General features: G+C 42.3%; 1 long non-coding RNA gene across 1 annotated transcript; it reads left to right on the plus strand.

Annotated features, from left to right (window-relative positions):
• Positions 1–454: 454 nt before the first annotated feature.
• LOC103582344 lies at positions 455–12,246 on the plus strand. The gene is made up of 2 exons (XR_549744.1): positions 455–541; positions 11,791–12,246. It is a non-coding gene; the product is annotated as an uncharacterized LOC103582344 (long non-coding RNA).
• The last annotated feature ends 384 nt before the right edge of the window (positions 12,247–12,630 follow it).

The following is a 12,630-nucleotide window of genomic DNA, read 5'->3' on the forward strand; positions in this document are numbered from 1 at the left end:
AGGGTCCAGTGAGCTGGGGGAACAGGGATTCAAGCTTCCAGCTCAGAGTGCTTTCCAACACAGCGCGTTTCACTGGGAGCACCTCAAAGAAGCGTCTCAGTCACATCTGTGTCCCATATACCTGCTGCAAAGTGTCTGCCATGTTATTGGCTTTCAGATAATGTTTGTTAAATAAATTAATTTGTCATCTTCCCCTGCTTGGCCTTTGGCATCGTAGGATAGCTTGTGGCTTTGCAAGACTACTGTGAACAGACACAATTTGTGATATAACCATCTCTATACCACATACAGGGGCTTAAAGTTTGCCTCTTTCAGGGAATATGTAGATAAAAATTAAAATGTTTTAGCATCTTTTAAAAATATGTATATCTCCAAGTATATATATGTAATGTATATTTTTGAGGATATATCAGGGGATAATGCACCACTTAGTGTGTGTTGTATTTTTATTTTAGGTAGAAGAAGTGATTGCAAGTGGTCGACAAACATCCAAGAATGTGAGAACTGGCTTGAACAGCAGCAGAGAGCAAACAAGCAGAAGGTACCTCCTCCCCAGCGTCCTCGGCTTTGTTAAAAGGCTTTTCACTGTTGTTCGTTGGGTAGAGTACAGCTTCCAAAATGATACAAATATTTAAAGTTTAGTGATTCACACCATGAATGTTAGTTTTCCAAACCTTGACTTGATTTGTAGGGCTCTCAATCCCTAAACAACACATCTGTATCCATGCAGGTCCCAATTTCTAATATCAATAATAATAATAATAATAATAACTATTATTATTATTATTATTATTATCATAGCAAGACTAATATTACAACACCAGTGACTACTAACATCTCCTGAGCACTTGCTTTGTGTCAGCCACTATTCCATGAGCTTACCTGTCTTTAACACATTTAATTCTCACAGTTTTTATCCTCAGTTTACAGATGGGGAAACTGAGGGAGAGAGACATTTAGAGTGTTCTCAAGGTCACGGAGCTGTGACATGTTCCGACAACTCCCTGAGCCCTGTTCATGACATTGCTCCCACAGCTCCCCTTTTATGATCGACATGTCACTTCATAGACGCCTCGACTCTCAGGGCTAAAAGGGCCCGAGAGCCCCATCATCCTGTTGATTGACATCATCATCCTGTCAATCTCCTGATTGTAGGTCACCTCCCAGCCTTTGCTTAAATCAACTTCCCAGCAGGACCCTCACCCTCCCAAAAGAACCTTCATCGCATTCTCAGTGTTCCCTCATGTTAGAAAGCCTCTCTCTGATTCCTACGTGAAGATCCTGGCTCTGGCCCCTGGAAACCCTCAGACCAAAGCCAGTCCCCTGTAAGCAGTGACATCCTTTGAGGTATTTCCCACAAAGCTCTCCTATTTTTTAGTTCTTCTCTGGAACCAGACCCCAGTTCTTTCAACTGTCCTTCTACTTCTCACGACTTCAAGACTCTTACCATCCAGATGGTGAAATCTATTTTGAACTAAGGCAAACTATCTTTGTGATACAAATGTGTATGCTAGAATTACCATCATAAAAATACCTGAACAAGTGCTATATTTTTGTCTTGCATAATAAAGCAGTCAGGCATTCTTCTATTCAAAGACAACTGTCAAAGTTTTGGAGAGATTTTAAACATGGGGTTTATTTGAACAACAGGTATGAAATTGAATTCCTACTAAAAAGTGAGTTTCTGCCTTTAACCCTGGAAATCCACTCTCATATTTCCCAGCTTGGTGATTTCCATTGCAGGTACAAGAACCAAAAGTATTATAACTATTATGGATATTCACAGTCATAATTAACCCCCAGCAGCATCAACACATGTAAAGAGTCTGAATCTAATTTGTGAGGAATCGCAGGGATGGGAAGCAAAATCACTGTAAACAGTTTGGAGCTGGTTTTCAGACTCCAGGAAAACTATCATTACTGTGATTACACTTGAGGATTTGAGAAGTCTTAGCGCAATTCCTCAGTCATCTCTCCTGTAGTACTTTTGCAAAGTCTTTTTTCATTTTGATTACTGAGAAATGATCACCTCACAACCACACGGAAAATGTCTATGTGCAGGTTGTTTGTGGTCCTTCTTAATCATTGACAAACGTCGCTGTACACATTATCTCAGCCTCTGTCTGGCAACCCCATTAACCAAACAGCTGCCTGTTAAGGCTGCACATGGGGCTTGCAGTCAGGCAGGGTTAGTGGTTGCAGGGAAAGAAAGATGGCAGGTGCAGCAGTACGCGGGAGGCAGAAGAGGCCCCCTGACCCTCTCTTAGCCAGAGTGGTCCCTTTTTCCGGCCACAGAGGCAATGAGGAGAAGGGCAAATATGAAAGGGTTTTGTTCCTTGGGACTGGAGGGTGACACTTGCCGAACCCCTGCGGTCCCATGACACTGTCACATAAAGGAAGATGCACAACTTCCTCAAAATTGAAGGTATGGATTGAGTGCTGACTGTGTTATGTGATGCTGTGTGTGTTTCACCTTCAAAATAACACTGCAAGATAAATACTATTATTTCTCATTTGCCAAGATTCAGAGGAATTGAATTTGCCCAAGATCACAAAGTTGACGTGTGGTAGAACCGGGTGATAAAACTTTGCGTTCACCTTCTTACTCTTGTCATGGTGTCTTTTAATGAACCGAAGATCTTGATTTTAAAATAACCAAAAATATTAACCTTTTTTTTATGGTTAATGCTTTCTTTGTCTTGTTCTAGAAATCCTATCATACCCTGAAGTCATAAAGTTAGTCTCTCGTGTGGTAAGGCTTCACAGTTTTACCTTTCCCATTTATGTATAATCTGTCAGGAATCGATCTTTATTTAAGGTATGGCAATTTAATTTTTTCCAACATGGACACTCAGGTGTCCCAGTGTCTCTTATTAAAAAGTTGGTCCTTTTTGCATCGGTCATCAAGGCCACCTCTGTCATAGATCAAATGTCCGTATATGTATAGATCTGTTTCTGGACTCTTCTGTTCTAATTCCTTAACTTACCATAATTTTATAATGAGTCTTTCTTTAAAACTGGTCAGAAAAGTCCTCTCACCTTAATCTTCTTGAAGAGTGAGTTGGCTATTCTTGGCTCTGCATTTTCATATATATTTTAGAATCAATTTGTCGAGTTTTACACACACACACACACACACACACACAGACGCAGACACACACGAATGTATTGAGATTTTATTTGGAATTGTATTGGACATATGGATCAATTTAGAGAGAACAATTCTTATAGCATTATCATCTCTAAGTCTTTTTCAGTCTTATTTGATTTCTCTCTGTAAAAATTTATGATTTTTTCATAAGTATACTCATGTTTTCTTAATTTTTAGGCATGTGCTGTTTTTGATGCTGGAAAGTGTATAATTCAGTGGCATTTAGTATGTTCACAATGTTGCCACCATCACCACTACATAATTCACTTTTCTGTTTGATTTTGTACCCAGCTGCCCTACCAATGTCTCTTATTGTTTTATTAATTTATTGTGGGTTCTTTTAGATTTTCTACATATCTGCAAAGAATGATAGTTTGTTTTCCTTCCAACCCTCATCTCTTTTCTTTCTTTTTCATGTCTTACTGCATAGGGAAATGCTCCAGTATAATGTTGAACGGGGAGTGGTAACAGATATTTTTGTCTTATTGCCAATCCCAGAGTGAAAGTATTCAGCATTTTACTAAGTCTGTAAAATTTTATTTAAACATAGTAGTTGTAGTGGTTTTAGCATTCATGCTTTTGTATCCTAATATCTGAAGTTTTTATGATTCTATTTTGGTTTTCATTGCTTCTGCTGGTTCTCATGCAAAGTGTCCTTTTTCCTTCAATGTTGTTTACTTTTTAATGTGAGCTGCATGCAGAACAGTTCTCTGGGTAACTTTGGACCGGCCAAGTTTCCCTCCTTTCTCATTTGTAGTTCTCAAGAATAACTGTAGAATGTGCTGGGAATGCAACATTTTGAGATAAGGAGGAAGTGGCAGGAATAGCTAAGTCTTTGTTCCAGTCCCCTTCCCTGCCCCAGAAACAGGTTGTCCTTTAATACTTTAGCCCAGCGATCACATCACCCTGGGGTATAAAACCCAGGGCAGGCTGCTTTCTGGGTTTCTCAGCTGCAGTGCAAGCAGGGCATAGACAGCTTTTCCAAGCCTTGGGGGACCAGCACCCAGTGTCTCCTGGGCTTCTGTTGTCCTTCGCTGCCAGTCTGTAAGTAATACACCTGCTTCATGTAACTTGTTCTGTGTGTGCGTGTTCCATTTCGCTGGACTCAGACAAGTCCGTAGCCAGTGCACAGTGAACCTGTTTCACACTCCATAGCCTTAGAAAATAGTTTGGGGGCTTCTCAGAGGCCTGGGAGGTACTTGACGAGGGAGCATTGGCATGTGCTTCAGGGAAGGACACTGCCTATTTGAAACTACATTCATTGAAATTTAAGATTGAGGGTTTTTAACCACCAGCTGCTGTGAACTTGCCAGCTTGTGGTGACAATTCAGCCCTCCTCTGCCCCACTAAAGCAGCTGTCCTGAGTACTGTGGGGAGGTGGGCAGAGAAGGTTGATTTTTCATTCACTCTTGATGCAAGAGAAGCCCTTTGGCCCTTGTACCCTTACTATGGAGAGGGTGTCTTGTTAGACTGCCCACCTGGCATGCTCAGGACTTTGACCTCTCTCCTCAGACTCTGTAAGGTCAGAAAGACCAAAGCACAACTTCCAGGGCCCAACAAATGCCCTCAGAGCAAAGGTGGCTTCAGGGCTCTGCTTCTCCTTCTGTGCTCTACTTTCACTGAATTCTGACCTTGTAGATCCTTATGATCTTATCAGACCTTTCATGATCTCAAGAAAGTTTTCAGTGGCAGCGAGGAGTGGTCCACATAAGCTCACCATATTACTAGAAAAAAAGTTCTTTTTTTTTTCATGTTCTTTAATAGAAGGAATTGATCTCTAATGTGTTTTACACCTAGGGATTAACTTTAGACATTTTTTTTCTTGCTTACTTCCATGATGATAAATCTGATCATTTTGTCTTCCAGCTATTCTTACTAGACTGCTGAGGTTCTGGTTCTGACAGTCAGGTGTTGGGTAAAACCAGTGATGGGCATCTGTCCTTCAAGCCTCTGACACTGAAGCAGGAAACAGCAGGGAAGAAAAGCCCCTCAGCTCTTTGTGTTGGGGATTAGTGCAATCCTCAAGTGCCCCAGGCTTAGCTGCTCCCTGTTTATTACTCCAGAGATTCATGAGTAATTAAAGTCCTCTACATCGCACATTAGCCTGTCCCTCACATCTGAAGCAGGTGAGCTGCAGATAACTGTGTCCTGGCTAAGTTCATTGTTTATTGCTAAAATCCAGAAGCTACGGCCCAAGAGATATGCCCAGAACTGCGATAGGCTGTTTTTCCTCAAAGTCAAGGACAACATAATTATAATAGATGAATTTAGATATTTACTTAATTAAGACACAGATGACCTTTTAAATAAGAACATAGTAATTAAAAAATAGGGTTTTTTATCAAAATGAAAGGGGAGAGAAAGAAAGAAATGTAGAGCTTTATTGAATGACTGTAACATAAGTCCTTAAAAACTGTAACTTCTGGGCCGACCCTGTGGCTCACTCGGGAGAGTGCAGTGCTGGGAGCACAGTGGCACTCCTGCTGCAGGTTCGGATCCTATATAGGGATGGCTGGTGCGCTCAATGGCTGAGTGCGGTGCGGACGACACCAAGCCGAGGGGTGTGATCCCCTTACTGGTCACAAAAAAGACAAAAAAAAAAAAAACCAAAAGTGTAACTTCCTACATTTCTATGAGAACATATTTTCCAAACTAAAAAGTGCATGTCAGTGTCAGTGATTGTTATTATTACTATTACTTATACAATTAAATAATTATACTAAATGAGAACTATAAGTATGAAAACTTAGTGACAACTGGTTCAGTTTATCTTAGAGCTATGTAAAGATTCATGTTAGGCTGTGGGATTCCTGATTTCAGGCAGAGTTGGTGTTCTTTTTCCTGTGTTTCTATACATAGGTGACATTTGGACATAACTTGTGCCAGTTAGGTTGCCTTTGCCAAAGGATGTTTAATTATCCCAAATAACAACTAGTCTAGAAGTAGGTAGTGTCACAGGTGGCTCAGCTGCCTAGTAGTTAAGGCCCCAGGTTAGTATCTCTGTGATATTTTTGGCCTTTCCTTCAGCATCCCAGAAGACTTCTGAAGCTTCGCATAGCAAGTTCTTGTGTCAGCATCCTGGCATAAGGAAGGCATGGTAGGCAAAATAGTAGCCCACAAAGGTGTCCCCATCTTATGACCCAGAACTTGCGAGTAGGTTACCTTACATGGCAAGGGGGAATTAAGGGTGCAGGTGCAATCAGCTGACCTTAAGATAGGGAGCATTTCCTGGGTTATCCAGGGGACCCAGTGTCATCACAGCACCCTTGTAAATGAAAGAAGGAGGCAGGAGAGGCAGTCAGATGTAGCGTGAGAAAGACTAAACTGGCCGTTGCTGGCTTTGAAGGTGGGCAGGGTTATGAAACAGGGAATGTGGCAGCTTTGAGAAGCTAGAAAAGGCAGAGACACTGATTGTTCCCCAGACTCTGCAGAAGGGATACAGGTATGCTGACCCATTGATTTCAGCCCAGCGAGGACCATATCAGAGTTCTGACCTACAGAACTGTGAGATAATACATTGGCATTGTTTTAAGCCACTAACTAAGTTGTAATTTCTTACAGCAGTGAGAGGAAACTCGTACAAAAGGGAGCTGGATAGGACTTCCTACTTGCCAGGCTCCAGGCCAACAGACTGCCCCTGCTGCTGGTGGGCAGCCATGCATCCCCAAGCACGAGTGTTGGGGTGGAGTTGCCCGGGGGGGTTTGGGTCATTTATGACTCTCCACTTCTATGCTGAAAGCCCTCTATCGGGCTAGGGATCGCAGACCCTTCAAACCCATCATGCAGATGGGGTCACAGACCCTTAATATTCAGTCTGCAAGCTAGGCAATTGGAAAAGATCCTGCGAGCCATTGGCAAAGTTGACATGCTTTACTAGGATGTGAGCTCAGCCCCTGCCACCTCGGCAGCAGGTCCAGCAGCAGCAGCCATGGCCTCCTAGGGGGTTGGGGAAGGGGCCATCTCCAGGTCCACTGTGGATCAGAGTCATTTGTCCTTTATACTTAAGTCAGATAACCCAGGAACACCTGGGTGCACTTGCCAATTACATCAGACAATAGACAAGGAACACCTGGGTGCATGTGGACAGTTATTGTATCTGCATCAAGCAGGATAGATCATGCTTGGGAAGATTCCCAACAACTGAGGGAGCCTGACCATTTACTTTATTTTTCTTACACCCTCCTTCCCTGTGATCAGGGGGTTTCTGCCAGGGCCTGAAGTCAGAGAAGATGCAGGTCAGTAGCTGCTGGGGAGGTGAACAGAAGGGTCTACAAGCTTTTTCAGCTTTAAAATTACCAAGTAAAACCTAAGCTGTTGGAAATCAGCATAGTGATTCCAGGTGTGGGGTAGGACATCGTGACTGGGAGGGGCACTCAGGGTCTGGGGGCTCCTAGAGTGCTCACAGCTTTCCGTTTCTTAATCCACAGGGTGTTCAGTTCATGACAGCTTGACGCTTGTGATTTGGGCACTTTTCTGTACCTGTACTGCACTCAGTAAAAAGGTTTAAAAAGTTATTAAGATGACGACATATTAAGTGAAATATCTTCACTTGCCACAATCCTGAGCCTGGCCTTCAGCTGTAGCTTCACACTCCTCTGTGGGGCAGGCTCAGGGCTGGCGTAGCTTCCAGAAGGCTGCTCCTGCACAGTGAGGTCAGCAGAAGCAGCAGCACCTCCCTTTTAGCTCAGGGCAGCTGGGCAATTTGGTCAGTCAGACTGTCTCACTTGGGCACAGATCATAAGGCTACTTTAAAAACAATAATTACTGTTATTGTAATAGCTCCTGTTGCTAATACCTATAATATCACTTGATATACTTAGTGTGAATGTACTAAGGATGGGAAGAGATCTTTTCAGTCTCCAGGACCCAAACAAATCTGGGCACATAGTAACTACTCAGGAGACAATTGTTGAATGAATGGGCACATGAATTGTGAACAGCTAAAGGAGAGAAAGTAAATAATCTTGTCTGTGACAATTAGCAATTAAAGAGAAATGTGAAATTTGGAAAGCAGGGTAATAACAGAGAATGGTATCAGTGTTCTGTTTTCTGACTAAATTTATGTGACTCTCAATATAATTAATAGGTGGTTACACATTATTCTTTAAAAAAATTACTGGCTATAACTTTCCAAAAAATAAACACACACCTAGTGCTTGGGTATCCCCAATATGAAAAGAAAAATATGGTGGGGTGAGGTGGCCCAGTGCCCAAGAGTTGGGGCGTTAACACTTGCCATGTATCCAAAGACTTTCAGCACTTGAGTCAAACATATTTCTCCAGGCAGCCTCCTCAACGTGTCAACCCAACCCATCCGTCATCTTGTCCTCAGTGTCTGAGGCCCTACCGTGGCCATCCTGGGCCCAACGCTCCTACTCCCTGCCCCTTGTCGCAGGTTCCTCATTCTCTGGAGATATCAAGCTAAGAGGGAGCAGTGCAAATGTTGTCTTACCTTTTGTCTGTGTTACCTCTCTGGAGTGTTCTTCCCCTTCAAAATCTAGCAAAATCCTATCCTCCCTCAGTGCCAGGTGCCACATTCCTTTCCCATATGATTCCTTTCCTAATTCTTTCCAGGCCTTGGTGATCGTTTCCTCCTCTGTGCTTCAACATGATTTGTTTATCCCACTTGCAGAGCCCCTGCCATAATGCTGCATGACAGCCAAGTATGTGTGTGTCCTTCTCATTTGATTGTAGACACAAGCCATGTCTCACTCATCTTTAAATTCCTAGCACTGGTTATAGCACTGGACGCCTAAAGGATGTGTACCGACAAGCACGCCGAATTGAATCTTGCTCATACACTACTGCATACGGACGTAGGCTACTCTTGTAGCACTGAACGTTCACTGAGTGCTCACTAAGTTTCTGGCACTGCTCGTTGTCCTCTATACCTGTGGACTTATTTGATATTGTCCACAGCCCTATATTTATTGTCATCATCCTGATTTTAAAGATGAGGTCATAGAGCCACAGAGCGGCTGAGTAACTCATCCAAGAGCACTCAGCTCAGTGGAACCAGGGTCTTGCAAGCTAACCTGGTCACTCTACTGCCTCCTGCCTTCCAGTAACAGATGAAACAGACTTTGTCTCTGGATTAACTAGAAGTGAGGTGAAAGAAGGCCTAGCAGGTAATGGGTTTACTGTTGCTATGACACAATTGGTTTTAGAATTAGTACTGACTTAGAGGACTTTTCTGAGGGATAAAATCTTATGTGCCAAATGCTAAGGATAGAAAATCCACTATTTGTGCTGTGTGGTCCCTAATTATTCTACAAGTAACTGTGTGTAGTGTTAATACCACAGACCTTGCTTCAGCGCCCAGCCCTGCCTGTTTATCTGTGGGACCTTGGCTGACTGCTCTTGTCCTCCCCGTGTCAGAAGGAGGTGATAGCAGGATTGTCAAAGGATTTAATGACACAAAAAGCTTAGCATAGGACTCAGAAAAGGGCAGTGTTTCAGGAGTCCCCAGAATGACTCCAGGTTCAATGACTCATTAGAAGCACTCACAGGACTCAGCATATGGTAGTACTCAGGGCTAAGACTTATTATGGCAAAAAGACACAAAGCAAAATCATCAAAGTGCAAAGTCCAGAGAAAACCAGGTGCAAGCTTCTAAGTTCTCTCCCTGTGGGACCACAGGACACACCTAATTCCTCCAGCGATGAGTTGCCACAACATGCATGAAATGTTCATCAGGGAAGCTCATTAGAGACTCTGTGCTCAGGGGTTTTACTGGGGGCTGGTAGGCACCTTATGCCTAACATTTACCAAAGCTCTGTGCTCCCAGAAAGAGAGCATGAACCATGTTGCCTGCATATATTGCCAGCCAAAGTGGGCCACACTCACTGTTTAGGGAAAGTTTCATGTCGGTGTAGGGAACTGTTTACCAGCCAGTGCTTGACCTTACAGTCAGGACTTTCTAAAGATAGTCATCTCTGGCCTGCTATGTTCATGCTTTTCTGCGCAGTCATCCACAGCTGTTATTTCCTGTGCATCGATGACTGGCAACATCCTAGCTGAAGCCACGACTCTGTCCTTTTAAATGCAAAGGGGTCTGAATACCATGGCACAGAGGCATCCCAGAGGAAGTGTGTTCAGGTCATGGCCACAGCACCATTCATTTATCTAGAGCATTGGTTTCCCTTCTCTGCTCATCCACATCATTTATCATCCTTCAGAGCATCTTCGGATCCCCACCTGTTTCACCTCTTTGGAAAATGCACAAGCCCCTTTTGATTTCGTCTTCCTCCTGTGGCATACATAGTTTATAGTGTATAATCTGGGTCTTCAAGATATACTATTCTATATTCTTTGTAGACTTTGTATTTTTCTTTATCAGTTCCTTATGTATTAGTCTAAGAGGAATTGAAAAATCAAATGTTTTCAAGGGCTGAGCAGGGTACAGAAATGGGAGGGAGGGTTGCAAGGACAATGGAGAGTTCACACTTTCAAAAAAAGATTGAACCTTTCTCTCCCAAGAAAAGGTGTGTGCTGGATAAATTTAGTAGTCCAAGGACATCAGTTTGTGGCTCCTGGATTAGACTGGCCGTGATTTTCTTTGGGTCAGAAATAATTTCTTACGTAATTTCAGTATTTTCCCAATAGAACAATAATATTTTTTTTCACTTATTCAACAAGTATTTATTTGGTATCGGTTTGTGCCAAGAGTACAAGATGTGAAAGACAAAATTTTTGCCTCAAAGATGTCAGTTTTATAGCAGAACAGACCAATAATGACACAATGACATGACCGTATAATAAATTCTTTGTTAGAGCACTACAGCGCACTGTTAAATGTTACCAGGAATCTTGTCTATTTGTACAGACCGTGGAATCCATGGTGCCTACTATAGAACCTAGAATATAGTAGGCACTTCATATGTATCTGTTGAATGAATGAATGGTGCTGGAATTCTAAAATAGTTTCACTGATTATCAAAATTACTAGGGAAACTTTAATAAACATACAAATTACTAGGCCTAACTCCAGACCAATTGAATCAAAATTTCCAGGAAAGCAGTACAGAGACCTGCATTATCTACAGAGTTTTCTGTATGAACAAGATACTGGAAATCATTGGCCAATGGAGATTCTTCCTTGTTTTGTTTTATTCTTGCTGTTGCTGAGAGAACTCCGTGTGGGCAGTAGGAACAGGTTCTTGTGGGAGGGGAAGTTCTTGTGGGAGGGAGCCTTTGGAATTTGTAGTATAAATGCCACTGCTAAACCATGACAGGTTGGTTTGTCTGAAGCAGCAGGGTTCAAAATCTGATTAGCTGTATTCAGGAATAAGACCTACCTAGAGTGATTCTATTATTGATCCTGGCTGTGGAGCTTTGCCTGTTATACCAATGTAAGTATCAAAAAAACTCTTAGTAAGCCGAGTCTCCCAGGTGACCTCTCCTCCAACTGCCTGTGCGTTAGCACAGCCCCGTAACACTTTTTGGCACTTTATTTCTCCACGGGCCAAAATCTTGCTCCTACAAGGTTCTAAGCTGCTTGAAGCCAGGAATGAGCTCTTATTTTTATCTATATGCTCCAGGGATAGCACTTGATAATATTTGCTGAATTAATGAATGAATCTATCTGAAACACAGTGTTAAATGATGTAACATCAATTCCCCTTTGCTTTTTGTTGTAGAAGCAAGCAAATCGAGAAACTAGAAGTAGATCCTAGCAAGCATTCGTTCCCTGATGTGACTAACATAGTCCGAGAGAAAAACCACGCACCCAGAAGGTTGGGATATGAACCCAAAATTATACCAAGTGAGGAAGATCCAGACTTTGAAGATAACCCTGAAGTGCCTCCACTGATTTGAAACATCAGACTGTGTTGTCATTGACTGTGACCCACCAAATCCAGTTTTGCTTGGTGCAGAGAGTATATGCATTATCATTTCCAGGGTAAAAATGGAGTTACTATTACTCCAATGTTTTAACTCCTACTTTGTACAGTAATATTCTTAAACTAGTTTAAGTTAAAATGTGCTCCTTAAATATGCTATAACTCATCATTTGTCTTTAATAAAGGGTTGGCTAGTGAAAATGGTCAGTGAAATCATAGAACTATTACATAAAACATTGATTATACATCATATAATTGCCTGCTTATGCAATAGATTGAGTCACAAATAAAATGACTGATTATTAAATTGTTAGTTCAGCAAATTGGTGGAGCTCAGAAGTTAAAACTGTAATTTCAGACCCAATTGGATTGCTTTAATATGATTTCAAATATGGTTTCTTCTTATGACGTGTTTGCTGTCTCTGGTGGCATGGTATAAATGGCAGGAATATGAGTTTGGAAATTAGACACCCTGGATTTGGATTCCAGCTCAGTCCCTTTGTAAAGACCTTCAGCAAGTCCTTTAATTCTCTGAGATGTAGTGGCTTCATCTGTGATTGTGGAATAATTGCGCTTGCTTCAAAAGTCTGTCTCAGGGCTGACCCAGTGGCGCGCTCGGGAGAGTGCGGCGCTGGG

Source organism: Galeopterus variegatus, unplaced genomic scaffold (genome assembly GCF_000696425.1).
Source record: "Galeopterus variegatus unplaced genomic scaffold, G_variegatus-3.0.2 Scaffold15820, whole genome shotgun sequence".
Taxonomy (NCBI): domain Eukaryota; kingdom Metazoa; phylum Chordata; class Mammalia; order Dermoptera; family Cynocephalidae; genus Galeopterus; species Galeopterus variegatus.